Source organism: Priapulus caudatus, unplaced genomic scaffold (genome assembly GCF_000485595.1).
Source record: "Priapulus caudatus unplaced genomic scaffold, Priapulus_caudatus-5.0.1 Scaffold195, whole genome shotgun sequence".
Taxonomy (NCBI): Eukaryota; Metazoa; Priapulida; class Priapulimorpha; order Priapulimorphida; family Priapulidae; genus Priapulus; species Priapulus caudatus.
The window spans coordinates 309,070-314,034 of record NW_014577256.1 but is presented as its reverse complement, the minus strand read 5'-3'; positions in this window follow the sequence as shown (position 1 = coordinate 314,034).

The window sequence follows — 4,965 nt, the reverse complement described above, 5'->3', positions numbered from 1 at the left end:
GCTCAATCATACACAAAACAAACGCCAACTATGGAAAGCCATCCCCTTCAAAAATCATTTTTAAACATTTCAAATACACAATTTAAAACATTTCAAATTAATTAATAAAAATAAAAATTACTATATATTGTTCGAGAAATTTAAATTCAAAATTTAAAATCAATTCACAGAATAACAAATCAATTTATTAACTTGCAAATTAATTCACAACTTTCCAAAATAATTGCCTGATATACAAATTCCTTCACATCATTGTAAAAATTCATTTTCTAAACGTACAATTTTTTTTTCAAAACAACAAACCAATTTACTAACTTGCAATTTAATTGAGAACATGTTACATAAACTCACAAATGTTCAAATCTTACTTCATCACCCTAACAATTGAAATTATAAGTTTTAAATTAATTTACAGAATAATGAATCAGTTCACTAAGCTTGAAATTAATTTATTACTTTTAACATTAATCACCAGAAATACAAATCTATCCGTTGGTTTCAGAATTATTAGGTAACAAACAACAAATGTATAACTTAAAGTGATTACATCACCTTAAATACTAAAAATTAAAAAAGCATTTCCACTTTTTCACAAAATATAAGTAATTCTGTTCACTTTTTATAGTTAAATTGCTGCACTATACTTCCTGTTTTACTATATTGTTCGATGTGAACATACACTCGTGACTCATACATAGCCCATAGCAAGCAATTAATGTTGGGAACATTAATATCAAATCGTCCAGGTTTTTTGGATTTTTAACTAGTTGAAAAACAATCTTAACAGGTAAGAATTTGACGATACGTTTAGTCCCGTTAGTTCTTACTTTTAATGTAAAAAAATGGCAACAAAATTTTTATAAATTTTACCATAGAAAATTCGTGACGTAGTCAATTTAAATTACAAATTAATCATACAGCTTTCAAAACATATAAACGTTTACAATCAAAGAGCTCATTTAACAATCAATTTATGCAACTTCCAATCTATTCAACACCTCTGAAATCACTTACTAACGTTTACAATTTGCCGCCCACTCTGTTGTTTCCGGTCCGTGTGCAAAACTATTCAGGAAACTTCGAATCGACTTGCATAGGACTTGCAATCTATTCACCACACCTTCCGAACCAGCCAACTACAAACCAAACTTCAAATCAATTCATTCTAAAAGTGCCCGGATGCTTCAGCTCGGATGGATACGCTATTGTAGTAAAGCTTGAGGACAAATGCTTCAAAATGCCGACACGTTGCGTGGCCATCATGATCAACTGTTCCAATCGGATACAGAAAGGATCTGGAAAGACGTTCCACAGGTATTTTTCTATGTTTTGTAAAAGATAATGTGACGTACTAAGAAAGACTAAGAAAAAAATCACCGATTTACGATTAATATTATCCCTATTGACACTGTACTGTACAACTACAAGTACAGTAGGTCAATAATCATTGCAGAATGCATTCGCCGAATGTATGTGTTATGTGGTCCCATACACTCAAATTGCTGTAGTGAAAATGAGTGTATAGATCTAGATCTAGTTAACAAACATTGCCACTGAATTATTCAAAGTAAAAAGTGTCTAAAGTAATTTGTCGTGAGGATCAACCTATAAGGTTTTGATCTATAGGGAAGTGCTAAAACCGCAAGGGCGGTTTCTCGGAGTTACACTTAATACTAGCTTCTGTCAGTTATACTTACTAGAATTAATATTTTCCTGATTTAAAATTTGTTTACTCCCTTGCAAACATCATGTAAAGCTGGGTTTACACTGCCAACTTTGAGTTGGCGAACTGCCGAATTATACCAACTTCCCAACGCGCTATCAACCGTTCTATGAACTGTGCAGCGTGTTTACACTGACGACTGCGAGTTGGCAACTCGAGCGAGCGGTCAGTTCCCAGTCAGGCCATGTATGTAGGCCTACACGTTGAATAGCGTTACAGGTGCCCGTGCGCGAGTTAGGCTGTTACTGTATAACCAACCCTAACGGTAGTCCGAGTTTCCTCTGACCAAAGTCCACACCTACCGAAATCGTCGATGTGGGCATGGTCAGAAGAAACTCAGACTAACCTAACGGTTAACCCCAATAAGTGAATAACAGTTAGACTTAGCTAGCCCATTGCTCAGCCTCACGAGTAAGTGTAAGACTATTGCTAGTATTGCTAGTTGTAGTACTCCAAATGTTCAATCACTTGACTTAGTCAGTACGACTAAACAAACGTGTGAACTACGTGTGAACGCTGTTTAACTCAAGGTCACGCTATACGCGTATCGTACAGAGTCCGTAAGATACGCGTTCGAAACTGGGTTTTATGGTATGTGTGAACGCGCTTTATAGCATGATCAGGCAATTATTTTGGAAAGTTGTGAATTAATTTGCAAGTTAATAAATTGATTTGTTATTCTGTGAATTGATTTTATATTTTAAATTTAAATTTCTCGAACAATATAAAGTAATAATTTGTATTTTTATTAATTAATTTGAAATGTTTTAAAGGACAATTGAAGTCAAATTTTATAACTTCTGTAACGTTTTTATACATAGAAATACATTCAATAACGTATTCCATTTCTAATCCGGGGCCCGCAGTTCAAATCCGCAGTAAGAAACACATGAATATTAATCTAGGTCATGTGACGTCACAGCCCCATGTTGAAACACGCCATTATGTAAACATAGTGCGTGTGGTGTATAAGATGGAGACAGAAAGCGATAATTTCAATGAGTCTAGTGATTACTCAGATGATGATGATATTTATAGTGATTTACCAGTTCGATATAGGTTTGAGCCTGAATATACACAAGAAGAAATTGAGGAGAATCGTCTGAAAAAGCAACGCGAAGAGTCGGCACAAACTTCTCAAGAATCAGAACAGTCACAACATGGCGGAATGGAAGCTTCGGTACCAATTAGAACTGTAGACAAATACTGGTGTTCTTGTAGTGTTTGTGAATTAATGAGTACGGCACCTGAATGTATATGCTGCCATGAGAATGAGAAGACTTGGGTTATTGTAGACCAGTTCGAGGCTAGACCAGGTGAGTCATGCGAGTACACTGATCACCGGGCTTATCACGCTCGGTCAGAATCACATGTATCTGTACATGTACAAACATCTCTACGCAAGTCATGTACATATACCGTGAATGCATTATCCACACAGGTAATATGTATGTACATGAATATAAGTACATTTACAGGCTACATGTTTGCTGTATGCTGTAGTGTAACAATACTTTCACCTAGCATAACATATACTAGCGTGTTAGCACTGTTACGCTATATAATGGCGTATTTCAACATGGGGCTGTGACGTCACATGACCTAGATTAATATTCATGTGTTTCTTACTAATTGGGCGCCGGATTTGAAATGGAATACTATATTGAATGTATTTCTATGTATAAAAACGTTACAGAAGTTATATAATTTGACTTCAATTGTCCTTTAAATTGATTTAAAATTGTGTATTTGAAATGTTTGAAAATGATTTTTGAAGGGGATGGCTTTCCATAGCCAACACTTTTTAAGAAAATTTAAATTTAAATGACATGTGGTCCGCTAGATACAATAATGTAACCCAACAAGAGTAGGGTTACAACACGAGCCTATTCTTTTCTTTGGAGGAGCCACCGAGTGATTCACTCAGGGCGGTTTTATGGTGCGATTTTCGAGACTAGAACTTCCAAACTGGGTTTATTCTAAACACGAACCTTTCTCCGCTATCCTGGAACTTACTGTGTATCACAATACTCTGAATTAAACTAATATAACCTGTTACAAAATTTCGAAGCGACAAGCGGTGATATTTCAAGCGCCATTTCTGTTGACCTGTGACGTACGCTAGACGGAATAATTCTGTCCCAGATAACCTTTTTTATATTTTGGTGAGGGTTATTGGGACAGAACGGGGTGCATTGAAATTTCGTGAGATCGCATGCAAAATGCATGCGCTGCTAATGTGTCCCGTACGCCGGTATCGGCGCTGCAGGAGGGCTAGAGAAAATAGCGCCACAGATACAAGAGAAAACCAAGCTATTGTAAGGCTCGCTCTGATTGGTCTGATTGTTTGTAAATGGAGAATGCGATTTACTAAAGTGGAATGAAGCTAGGTTTCTGAAAAACAATCTTTTAAGAAGTGAATAACGATTGAAGTGAATATTCACGCACATCAGTAGCAAGGTAAAGCCATGTAGAAGGGAACGGTAGGCTTTTTCACCCGCCGATACCGGCGTACCAGCCGAATTAGCAGCGCATGCATTTTGCATGCGATCTCACGAAATTTCAATGCACCCCGTTCTGTCCCAGTATAACGCAACCAAAATATAAAAGGTTATCTGGGACAGAATTATTCGGTCTAGACGTACGCATTCACAATGCGCATAGCATTCAGCTAACTTCGGCTCCTGTGTTGCCTGACATGCTGGCTCTGGTCAGGCTCTGGTGACGTCATGACTGACAGCAGGCATCCCATGATGCATTCGATCTTGGAGCCGAAGTTAGCCGAACGCTATACGCATTGGGAATGCGTACCTACGTCACAGGTCAACAGAAATGGCGCTCGAAGTATCGCCGCTCGTCGCTTCAAAATTTTGTAACAGGTTATATTAGTTTAATACAGAGTATTGTGATACACGTAACATACTACATGATAGTAAGCCCATGGATAGCAGAGAAAGGTTTGTGTTTAATATAAACCCAGTTTGGAAGTTCTAGTCTCGAAAAACGCACCATAAAACCACCCTGACTCCTGAGTGAATCACTCAGGACAGGGGGTCCTCCAAAAAAAGAATAGGCTCGCGTTGTAACCCTACTCTTGTTGGGTTACATTATTGTATCTAGTCACTAGTGTCGTAGTGACTAGTGTAGTGCCTAGACTAGAGGCTAGTGCCTAGCGGCTAGTGCAGTATAGTCCGGGAGCCATGGGGTCATACCCTGCACTGAGAGTTAAAGTTTTTTTCTTT